This window comes from Oncorhynchus keta, chromosome 8 (genome assembly GCF_023373465.1).
Source record: "Oncorhynchus keta strain PuntledgeMale-10-30-2019 chromosome 8, Oket_V2, whole genome shotgun sequence".
NCBI lineage: Eukaryota > Metazoa > Chordata > Actinopteri > Salmoniformes > Salmonidae > Oncorhynchus > Oncorhynchus keta.
In genome coordinates, this window is record NC_068428.1 from 37,631,854 (window position 1) to 37,644,656 (window position 12,803).

The following is a 12,803-nucleotide window of genomic DNA, read 5'->3' on the forward strand; positions in this document are numbered from 1 at the left end:
ATTCCCATCCCTAGTGCCTGGTCACATTCCCATCCCTAGTGCCTGGTCACATTCCCATCCCTAGTGCCTGGTCACATTCCCATCCCTAGTGCCTGGTCACATCCCATCCCTAGTGCCTGGTCACATTCCCATCCCTTGTGCCTGGTCACACTCCCCATCCCTAGTGCCTGGTCACACTCCCCTAGTCCCTAGTGCCTGGTCACATTCCCATCCCTAGTGCCTGGTCACATTCCCATCCCTAGTGCCTGGTCACATTCCCATCCCTAGTGCCTGGTCACATTCCCATCCCTAGTGCCTGGTCACATTCCCATCCCTAGTGCCTGGTCACATTCCCATCCCTAGTGCCTGGTCACATTCCCATCCCTAGTGCCTGGTCACATTCCCATCCCTAGTGCCTGGTCACATTCCCATCCCTAGTGCCTGGTCACATTCCCATCCCTAGTGCCTGGTCACATTCCCATCCCTAGTGCCTGGTCACATTCCCATCCCTAGTGCCTGGTCACATGGTCCCTAGTGCCTGGTCACATTCCCATCCCTAGTGCCTGGTCACATTCCCATCCTAGTGCCTGGTCACATTCCCATCCCTAGTGCCTGGTCACATTCCCATCCCTAGTGCCTGGTCACATTCCCATCCCTAGTGCCTGGTCACATTCCCATCCCTAGTGCCTGGTCACATTCCCATCCCTAGTGCCTGGTCACATTCCCATCCCTAGTGCCTGGTCACATTCCCATCCCTAGTGCCTGGTCACATTCCCATCCCTAGTGCCTGGTCACATTCCCATCCCTAGTGCCTGGTCACATTCCGTCCCTAGTGCCTGGTCACATCCCATCCCTAGTGCCTGGTCACATCCCATCCCTAGTGCCTGGTCACATTCCCATCCCTAGTGCCTGGTCACATTCCCATCCCTAGTGCCTGGTCACATTCCCATCCCTAGTGCCTGGTCACATTCCCATCCCTAGTGCCTGGTCACATTCCCATCCCTAGTGCCTGGTCACATTCCCATCCCTAGTGCCTGGTCACATTCCCATCCCTAGTGCCTGGTCACATTCCCATCCCTAGTGCCTGGTCACATTCCCATCCCTAGTGCCTGGTCACATTCCCATCCCTAGTGCCTGGTCACATTCCCATCCCTAGTGCCTGGTCACACTCCCATCCCTAGTGCCTGGTCACATTCCCATCCCTAGTGCCTGGTCACATTCCCATCCCTAGTGCCTGGTCACATTCCCATCCCTAGTGCCTGGTCACATTCCCATCCCTAGTGCCTGGTCACATTCCCATCCCTAGTGCCTGGTCACATTCCCATCCCTAGTGCCTGGTCACATTCCCATCCCTAGTGCCTGGTCACATTCCCATCCCTAGTGCCTGGTCACATTCCCATCCCTAGTGCCTGGTCACATTCCCATCCCTAGTGCCTGGTCACATTCCCATCCCTAGTGCCTGGTCACATTCCCATCCCTAGTGCCTGGTCACATTCCCATCCCTAGTGCCTGGTCACATTCCCATCCCTAGTGCCTGGTCACATTCCCATCCCTAGTGCCTGGTCACATTCCCATCCCTAGTGCCTGGTCACATTCCCATCCCTAGTGCCTGGTCACATTCCCATCCCTAGTGCCTGGTACATTCCCATCCCTAGTGCCTGGTCACATTCCCATCCCTAGTGCCTGGTCACATTCCCATCCCTAGTGCCTGGTCACATTCCCATCCCTAGTGCCTGGTCACATTCCCATCCCTAGTGCCTGGTCACATTCCCATCCCTAGTGCCTGGTCACATTCCCATCCCTAGTGCCTGGTCACATTCCCATCCCTAGTGCCTGGTCACATTCCCATCCCTAGTGCCTGGTCACATTCCCATCCCTAGTGCCTGGTCACATTCCCATCCCTAGTGCCTGGTCACATTCCCATCCCTAGTGCCTGGTCACATTCCCATCCCTAGTGCCTGGTCACATTCCCATCCCTAGTGCCTGGTCACATTCCCATCCCTAGTGCCTGGTCACATTCCCATCCCTAGTGCCTGGTCACATTCCCATCCCTAGTGCCTGGTCACATTCCCATCCCTAGTGCCTGGTCACATTCCCATCCCTAGTGCCTGGTCACATTCCCATCCCTAGTGCCTGGTCACATTCCCATCCCTAGTGCCTGGTCACATTCCCATCCCTAGTGCCTGGTCACATTCCCATCCCTAGTGCCTGGTCACATTCCCATCCCTAGTGCCTGGTCACATTCCCATCCCTAGTGCCTGGTCACACTCCCATCCCTAGTGCCTGGTCACATTCCCATCCCTTGTGCCTGGTCACATTCCCATCCCTTCTGCCTGGTCACATTCCCATCCCTAGTGCCTGGTCACACTTCCCTAGTGCCTGGTCACATTCCCATCCCTAGTGCCTGGTCACATTCCCATCCCTAGTGCCTGGTCACATTCCCATCCCTAGTGCCTGGTCACATTCCCATCCCTAGTGCCTGGTCACATTCCCATCCCTAGTGCCTGGTCACATTCCCATCCCTAGTGCCTGGTCACATTCCCATCCCTAGTGCCTGGTCACATCCCATCCCTAGTGCCTGGTCACATTCCCATCCCTTGTGCCTGGTCACATTCCCATCCCTAGTGCCTGGTCATTCCTGGTCACACTCCCGTCCCTAGTGCCTGGTCACATTCCCATCCCTTGTGCCTGGTCACATTCCCATCCCTAGTGCCTGGTCACATTCCCATCCCTAGTGCCTGGTCACATTCCCATCCCTAGTGCCTGGTCACATTCCCATCCCTAGTGCCTGGTCACATTCCCATCCCTAGTGCCTGGTCACATTCCCATCCCTAGTGCCTGGTCACATTCCCATCCCTAGTGCCTGGTCACATTCCCATCCCTAGTGCCTGGTCACATTCCCATCCCTAGTGCCTGGTCACATTCCCATCCCTAGTGCCTGGTCACATTCCCATCCCTAGTGCCTGGTCACATTCCCATCCCTAGTGCCTGGTCACATTCCCATCCCTAGTGCCTGGTCACATTCCCATCCCTAGTGCCTGGTCACATTCCCATCCCTAGTGCCTGGTCACATTCCCATCCCTAGTGCCTGGTCACATTCCCATCCCTAGTGCCTGGTCACATTCCCATCCCTAGTGCCTGGTCACATTCCCATCCCTAGTGCCTGGTCACACTCCCATCCCTAGTGCCTGGTCACATTCCCATCCCTAGTGCCTGGTCACATTCCCATCCCTAGTGCCTGGTCACATTCCCATCCCTAGTGCCTGGTCACATTCCCATCCCTAGTGCCTGGTCACATTCCCATCCCTAGTGCCTGGTCACATTCCCATCCCTAGTGCCTGGTCACATTCCCATCCCTAGTGCCTGGTCACATTCCCATCCCTAGTGCCTGGTCACATTCCCATCCCTAGTGCCTGGTCACATTCCCATCCCTAGTGCCTGGTCACATTCCCATCCCTAGTGCCTGGTCACATTCCCATCCCTAGTGCCTGGTCACATTCCCATCCCTAGTGCCTGGTCACATTCCCATCCCTAGTGCCTGGTCACATTCCCATCCCTAGTGCCTGGTCACATTCCCATCCCTAGTGCCTGGTCACATTCCCATCCCTAGTGCCTGGTCACATTCCCATCCCTAGTGCCTGGTCACATTCCCATCCCTAGTGCCTGGTCACATTCCCATCCCTAGTGCCTGGTCACATTCCCATCCCTAGTGCCTGGTCACATTCCCATCCCTAGTGCCTGGTCACATTCCCATCCCTAGTGCCTGGTCACATTCCCATCCCTAGTGCCTGGTCACATTCCCATCCCTAGTGCCTGGTCACATTCCCATCCCTAGTGCCTGGTCACATTCCCATCCCTAGTGCCTGGTCACATTCCCATCCCTAGTGCCTGGTCACATTCCCATCCCTAGTGCCTGGTCACATTCCCATCCCTAGTGCCTGGTCACATTCCCATCCCTAGTGCCTGGTCACATTCCCATCCCTAGTGCCTGGTCACATTCCCATCCCTAGTGCCTGGTCACATTCCCATCCCTAGTGCCTGGTCACATTCCCATCCCTAGTGCCTGGTCACATTCCCATCCCACATTCCCATCCCTAGTGCCTGGTCACATTCCCATCCCTAGTGCCTGGTCACATTCCCGTCCCTAGTGCCTGGTCACATTCCCATCCCTAGTGCCTGGTCACATTCCCCATCCCTAGTGCCTGGTCACATTCCCATCCCTAGTGCCTGGTCACATTCCCCTAGTGCCTGGTCACATTCCCATCCCTAGTGCCTGGTCACATTCCCATCCCTAGTGCCTGGTCACATTCCCATCCCTAGTGCCTGGTCACATTCCCATCCCTAGTGCCTGGTCACATTCCCATCCCTAGTGCCTGGTCACATTCCCATCCCTAGTGCCTGGTCACATTCCCATCCCTAGTGCCTGGTCACATTCCCATCCCTAGTGCCTGGTCACATTCCCATCCCTAGTGCCTGGTCACATTCCCATCCCTAGTGCCTGGTCACATTCCCATCCCTAGTGCCTGGTCACATTCCCATCCCTAGTGCCTGGTCACATTCCCATCCCTAGTGCCTGGTCACATTCCCATCCCTAGTGCCTGGTCACATTCCCATCCCTAGTGCCTGGTCCACATCCCATCCCTAGTGCCTGGTCACATTCCCATCCCTAGTGCCTGGTCACATTCCCATCCCTAGTGCCTGGTCACACTCCCATCCCTAGTGCCTGGTCACATTCCCATCCCTTGTGCCTGGTCACATTCCCATCCCTTCTGCCTGGTCACATTCCCATCCCTAGTGCCTGGTCACATCCCGTCCCTAGTGCCTGGTCACATCCCATCCCTAGTGCCTGGTCACATTCCCATCCCTAGTGCCTGGTCACATTCCCATCCCTAGTGCCTGGTCACATTCCCATCCCTAGTGCCTGGTCACACTCCCATCCCTTGTGCCTGGTCACACTCCCGTCCCTAGTGCCTGGTCACACTCCCGTCCCTAGTGCTTGGTCACATTCCCATCCCTTCTGCCTGGTCACACTCCCGTCCCTAGTGCCTGGTCACATTCCCATCCCTTGTGCCTGGTCACACTCCCGTCCCTAGTGCCTGGTCACACTCCCGTCCCTAGTGCTTGGTCACATTCCCATCCCTTGTGCCTGGTCACATTCCCATCCCTTCTGCCTGGTCACACTCCCGTCCCTAGTGCCTGGTCACATTCCCATCCCTTCTGCCTGGTCACATTCCCATCCCTAGTGCCTGGTCACATTCCCATCCCTGTGCCTGGTCACATTCCCATCCCTAGTGCCTGGTCACATTCCCATCCCTAGTGCCTGGTCACATTCCCATCCCTAGTGCCTGGTCACATTCCCATCCCTAGTGCCTGGTCACATTCCCATCCCTAGTGCCTGGTCACATTCCCATCCCTAGTGCCTGGTCACATTCCCATCCCTAGTGCCTGGTCACATTCCCATCCCTAGTGCCTGGTCACATTCCCATCCCTAGTGCCTGGTCACATTCCCATCCCTAGTGCCTGGTCACATTCCCATCCCTAGTGCCTGGTCACATTCCCATCCCTAGTGCCTGGTCACATTCCCATCCCTAGTGCCTGGTCACATTCCCATCCCTAGTGCCTGGTCACATTCCCATCCCTAGTGCCTGGTCACATTCCCATCCCTAGTGCCTGGTCACATTCCCATCCCTAGTGCCTGGTCACATTCCCATCCCTAGTGCCTGGTCACATTCCCATCCCTAGTGCCTGGTCACATTCCCATCCCTAGTGCCTGGTCACATTCCCATCCCTAGTGCCTGGTCACATTCCCATCCCTAGTGCCTGGTCACATTCCCATCCCTAGTGCCTGGTCACATTCCCATCCCTAGTGCCTGGTCACATTCCCATCCCTAGTGCCTGGTCACATTCCCATCCCTAGTGCCTGGTCACATTCCCATCCCTAGTGCCTGGTCACATTCCCATCCCTAGTGCCTGGTCACATTCCCATCCCTTCTGCCTGGTCACATTCCCATCCCTAGTGCCTGGTCACATTCCCATCCCTAGTGCCTGGTCACATTCCCATCCCTAGTGCCTGGTCACATTCCCATCCCTAGTGCCTGGTCACATTCCCATCCCTAGTGCCTGGTCACATTCCCGTCCCTAGTGCCTGGTCACATTCCCATCCCTAGTGCCTGGTCACATTCCCATCCCTAGTGCCTGGTCACACTCCCATCCCTAGTGCCTGGTCACATTCCCATCCCTAGTGCCTGGTCACATTCCCATCCCTAGTGCCTGGTCACATTCCCATCCCTAGTGCCTGGTCACATTCCCATCCCTAGTGCCTGGTCACATTCCCATCCCTAGTGCCTGGTCACATTCCCATCCCTTGTGCCTGGTCACATTCCCATCCCTAGTGCCTGGTCACATTCCCATCCCTAGTGCCTGGTCACATTCCCATCCCTAGTGCCTGGTCACATTCCCATCCCTAGTGCCTGGTCACATTCCCATCCCTAGTGCCTGGTCACATTCCCATCCCTAGTGCCTGGTCACATTCCCATCCCTAGTGCCTGGTCACATTCCCATCCCTAGTGCCTGGTCACATTCCCATCCCTAGTGCCTGGTCACATGCCCATCCCTAGTGCCTGGTCACATTCCCATCCCTAGTGCCTGGTCACATTCCCATCACTAGTGCCTGGTCACATTCCCATCCCTAGTGCCTGGTCACATTCCCATCCCTAGTGCCTGGTCACATTCCCATCCCTAGTGCCTGGTCACATTCCCATCCCTAGTGCCTGGTCACATTCCCATCCCTAGTGCCTGGTCACATTCCCATCCCTAGTGCCTGGTCACATTCCCATCCCTAGTGCCTGGTCACATTCCCATCCCTAGTGCCTGGTCACATTCCCATCCCTAGTGCCTGGTCACATTCCCATCCCTAGTGCCTGGTCACATTCCCATCCCTAGTGCCTGGTCACATTCCCATCCCTTGTGCCTGGTCACACTCCCCCCTAGTGCCTGGTCACACTCCCGTCCCCTAGTGCCTGGTCACATTCCCATCCCTAGTGCCTGGTCACATTCCCATCCCTAGTGCCTGGTCACATTCCCATCCCTAGTGCCTGGTCACATTCCCATCCCTAGTGCCTGGTCACATCCCATCCCTAGTGCCTGGTCACATTCCCATCCCTAGTGCCTGGTCACATTCCCATCCCTAGTGCCTGGTCACATTCCCATCCCTAGTGCCTGGTCACATTCCATCCCTAGTGCCTGGTCACATTCCCATCCCCTAGTGCCTGGTCACATTCCCATCCCTAGTGCCTGGTCACATTCCCCATCCCTAGTGCCTGGTCACATTCCCATCCCTAGTGCCTGGTCACATTCCCATCCCTAGTGCCTGGTCACATTCCCATCCCTAGTGCCTGGTCACATTCCCATCCCTAGTGCCTGGTCACATTCCCATCCCTAGTGCCTGGTCACATTCCCATCCCTAGTGCCTGGTCACATTCCCATCCCTAGTGCCTGGTCACATTCCCATCCCTAGTGCCTGGTCACATTCCATCCCTAGTGCCTGGTCACATTCCCATCCCTAGTGCCTGGTCACATTCCCATCCCTAGTGCCTGGTCACATTCCCATCCCTAGTGCCTGGTCACATTCCCATCCCTAGTGCCTGGTCACATTCCCATCCCTTGTGCCTGGTCACATTCCCATCCCTAGTGCCTGGTCACATTCCCATCCCTAGTGCCTGGTCACATTCCCGTCCCTAGTGCCTGGTCACATTCCCATCCCTAGTGCCTGGTCACATTCCCATCCCTAGTGCCTGGTCACATTCCCATCCCTAGTGCCTGGTCACATTCCCATCCCTAGTGCCTGGTCACATTCCCATCCCTAGTGCCTGGTCACATTCCCATCCCTAGTGCCTGGTCACATTCCCATCCCTAGTGCCTGGTCACATTCCCATCCCTAGTGCCTGGTCACATTCCCATCCCTAGTGCCTGGTCACATTCCCATCCCTAGTGCCTGGTCACATTCCCATCCCTAGTGCCTGGTCACATTCCCATCCCTAGTGCCTGGTCACATTCCCATCCCTAGTGCCTGGTCACATTCCCATCCCTAGTGCCTGGTCACATTCCCATCCCTTCTGCCTGGTCACATTCCCATCCCTAGTGCCTGGTCACATTCCCATCCCTAGTGCCTGGTCACATTCCCATCCCTAGTGCCTGGTCACATTCCCATCCCTAGTGCCTGGTCACATTCCCATCCCTAGTGCCTGGTCACATTCCCATCCCTAGTGCCTGGTCACATTCCCATCCCTAGTGCCTGGTCACATTCCCATCCCTAGTGCCTGGTCACATTCCCATCCCTAGTGCCTGGTCACATTCCCATCCCTAGTGCCTGGTCACATTCCCATCCCTAGTGCCTGGTCACATTCCCATCCCTAGTGCCTGGTCACATTCCCATCCCTAGTGCCTGGTCACATTCCCATCCCTAGTGCCTGGTCACATTCCCATCCCTAGTGCCTGGTCACATTCCCATCCCTAGTGCCTGGTCACATCCCATCCCTAGTGCCTGGTCACATTCCATCCCTAGTGCCTGGTCACATCCCATCCCTAGTGCCTGGTCACATTCCCATCCCTAGTGCCTGGTCATTCCCATCCCTAGTGCCTGGTCACACTCCCATCCCTAGTGCCTGGTCACACTCCCATCCCTAGTGCCTGGTCACATTCCCATCCCTAGTGCCTGGTCACATTCCCATCCCTAGTGCCTGGTCACATTCCCATCCCTAGTGCCTGGTCACATTCCCATCCCTAGTGCCTGGTCACATTCCCATCCCTAGTGCCTGGTCACATTCCCATCCCTAGTGCCTGGTCACATTCCCATCCCTAGTGCCTGGTCACATTCCCATCCCTAGTGCCTGGTCACATTCCCATCCCTAGTGCCTGGTCACATTCCCATCCCTAGTGCCTGGTCACATTCCCATCCCTAGTGCCTGGTCACATTCCCATCCCTAGTGCCTGGTCACATTCCCATCCCTAGTGCCTGGTCACATTCCCATCCCTAGTGCCTGGTCACATTCCCATCCCTAGTGCCTGGTCACATTCCCATCCCTAGTGCCTGGTCACATTCCCATCCCTAGTGCCTGGTCACATTCCCATCCCTAGTGCCTGGTCACATTCCCATCCCTAGTGCCTGGTCACATTCCCATCCCTAGTGCCTGGTCACATTCCCGTCCCTAGTGCCTGGTCACATTCCCCCCTAGTGCCTGGTCACATTCCCATCCCTAGTGCCTGGTCACATTCCCATCCCTAGTGCCTGGTCACATTCCCATCCCTAGTGCCTGGTCACATTCCCATCCCTAGTGCCTGGTCACATTCCCATCCCTAGTGCCTGGTCACATTCCCATCCCTAGTGCCTGGTCACATTCCCATCCCTAGTGCCTGGTCACATTCCCATCCCTAGTGCCTGGTCACATTCCCATCCCTAGTGCCTGGTCACATTCCCATCCCTAGTGCCTGGTCACACTCCCATCCCTAGTGCCTGGTCACATTCCCATCCCTAGTGCCTGGTCACATTCCCATCCCTAGTGCCTGGTCACATTCCCATCCCTAGTGCCTGGTCACATTCCCATCCCTAGTGCCTGGTCACACCCCGTCCCTAGTGCCTGGTCACATTCCCCATCCCTTGTGCCTGGTCACATTCCCATCCCTAGTGCCTGGTCACATTCCCATCCCTAGTGCCTGGTCACATTCCCATCCCTAGTGCCTGGTCACATCCCATCCCCTAGTGCCTGGTCACATCCCCCTAGTGCCTGGTCACATTCCCATCCCTAGTGCCTGGTCACATTCCCATCCCTAGTGCCTGGTCACATTCCCATCCCTAGTGCCTGGTCACATTCCCATCCCTAGTGCCTGGTCACACTCCCATCCCTAGTGCCTGGTCACACTCCCGTCCCTAGTGCCTGGTCACATTCCCATCCCTTGTGCCTGGTCACATTCCCTAGTGCCTGGTCACATTCCCATCCCTAGTGCCTGGTCACATTCCCATCCCTAGTGCCTGGTCACATTCCCATCCCTAGTGCCTGGTCACATTCCCATCCCTAGTGCCTGGTCACATTCCCATCCCTAGTGCCTGGTCACATTCCCATCCCTAGTGCCTGGTCACATTCCCATCCCTAGTGCCTGGTCACATTCCCATCCCTAGTGCCTGGTCACATTCCCATCCCTAGTGCCTGGTCACATTCCCATCCCTAGTGCCTGGTCACATTCCCATCCCTAGTGCCTGGTCACATTCCCATCCCTAGTGCCTGGTCACATTCCCATCCCTAGTGCCTGGTCACATTCCCATCCCTAGTGCCTGGTCACATTCCCATCCCTAGTGCCTGGTCCATTCCCATCCCTAGTGCCTGGTCACATTCCCATCCCTAGTGCCTGGTCACATTCCCATCCCTAGTGCCTGGTCACATTCCCATCCCTAGTGCCTGGTCACATTCCCATCCCTAGTGCCTGGTCACATTCCCATCCCTAGTGCCTGGTCACATTCCCATCCCTAGTGCCTGGTCACATTCCCATCCCTAGTGCCTGGTCACATCCCCCCCTAGTGCCTGGTCACATTCCCATCCCTAGTGCCTGGTCACATTCCCATCCCTAGTGCCTGGTCACATTCCATCCCTAGTGCCTGGTCACATTCCCATCCCTAGTGCCTGGTCACATTCCCATCCCTAGTGCCTGGTCACATTCCCATCCCTAGTGCCTGGTCACATTCCCATCCCTAGTGCCTGGTCCCACCCTTCCCATCCCTAGTGCTTGGTCACATTCCCATCCCTAGTGCCTGGTCACATTCCCATCCCTAGTGCCTGGTCACATTCCCATCCCTAGTGCCTGGTCACATTCCCGTCCCTAGTGCCTGGTCACATTCCCATCCCTAGTGCCTGGTCACATTCCCATCCCTAGTGCCTGGTCACATTCCCATCCCTAGTGCCTGGTCACATTCCCATCCCTAGTGCCTGGTCACATTCCCATCCCTAGTGCCTGGTCACACTCCCATCCCTAGTGCCTGGTCACATTCCCATCCCTAGTGCCTGGTCACATTCCCATCCCTTGTGCCTGGTCACATTCCCATCCCTACTGCCTGGTCACACTCCCGTCCCTAGTGCCTGGTCACATTCCCATCCCTTCTGCCTGGTCACATTCCCATCCCTAGTGCCTGGTCACATTCCCATCCCTAGTGCCTGGTCACATTCCCATCCCTAGTGCCTGGTCACACATTCCCTAGTGCCTGGTCACATTCCCATCCCTAGTGCCTGGTCACATTCCCATCCCTAGTGCCTGGTCACATCCCATCCCTAGTGCCTGGTCACATTCCCATCCCTAGTGCCTGGTCACATTCCATCCCTAGTGCCTGGTCACATTCCCATCCCTAGTGCCTGGTCACATTCCCATCCCTAGTGCCTGGTCACATTCCCTAGTGCCTGGTCACACTCCCATCCCTAGTGCCTGGTCACATTCCCATCCCTAGTGCCTGGTCACATTCCCATCCCTAGTGCCTGGTCACATTCCCATCCCTAGTGCCTGGTCACATTCCCATCCCTAGTGCCTGGTCACATTCCCATCCCTAGTGCCTGGTCACATTCCCATCCCTAGTGCCTGGTCACATTCCCATCCCTAGTGCCTGGTCACATTCCCATCCCTAGTGCCTGGTCACATTCCCTAGTGCCTGGTCACATTCCCATCCCTAGTGCCTGGTCACATTCCCATCCCTAGTGCCTGGTCACATTCCCATCCCTAGTGCCTGGTCACATTCCCATCCCTAGTGCCTGGTCACATTCCCATCCCTAGTGCCTGGTCACATTCCCATCCCTAGTGCCTGGTCACATTCCCATCCCTAGTGCCTGGTCACATTCCCATCCCTAGTGCCTGGTCACATTCCCATCCCTAGTGCCTGGTCACATTCCCATCCCTAGTGCCTGGTCACATTCCCATCCCTAGTGCCTGGTCACATTCCCAGTGCCTCCATTCCCATGCCTAGTGCCTGGTCACATTCCCATCCCTAGTGCCTGGTCACATTCCCATCCCTAGTGCCTGGTCACATTCCCATCCCTAGTGCCTGGTCACATTCCCATCCATCCCTAGTGCCTGGTCACATTCCCATCCCTAGTGCCTGGTCACATTCCCATCCCTAGTGCCTGGTCACATTCCCATCCCTAGTGCCTGGTCACATTCCCATCCCTAGTGCCTGGTCACATTCCCATCCCTAGTGCCTGGTCACATTCCCATCCCTAGTGCCTGGTCACATTCCCATCCCTAGTGCCTGGTCACATTCCCATCCCTAGTGCCTGGTCACATTCCCATCCCTAGTGCCTGGTCACATTCCCATCCCTAGTGCCTGGTCACATTCCCATCCCTAGTGCCTGGTCACATTCCCATCCCTAGTGCCTGGTCACATTCCCATCCCTAGTGCCTGGTCACATTCCCATCCCTAGTGCCTGGTCACATTCCCATCCCTTGTGCCTGGTCACATTCCCATCCCTAGTGCCTGGTCACATTCCCATCCCTAGTGCCTGGTCACATTCCCATCCCTTCTGCCTGGTCACATTCCCATCCCTAGTGCCTGGTCACATTCCCATCCCTAGTGCCTGGTCACATTCCCATCCCTAGTGCCTGGTCACATTCCCATCCCTAGTGCCTGGTCACATTCCCATCCCTAGTGCCTGTGCCTGTCACTGGTCACATTCCCATCCCTAGTGCCTGGTCACATTCCCATCCCTAGTGCCTGGTCACATTCCCATCCCTAGTGCCTGGTCACATTCCCATCCCTAGTGCCTGGTCACATTCCCATCCCTAGTGCCTGGTCA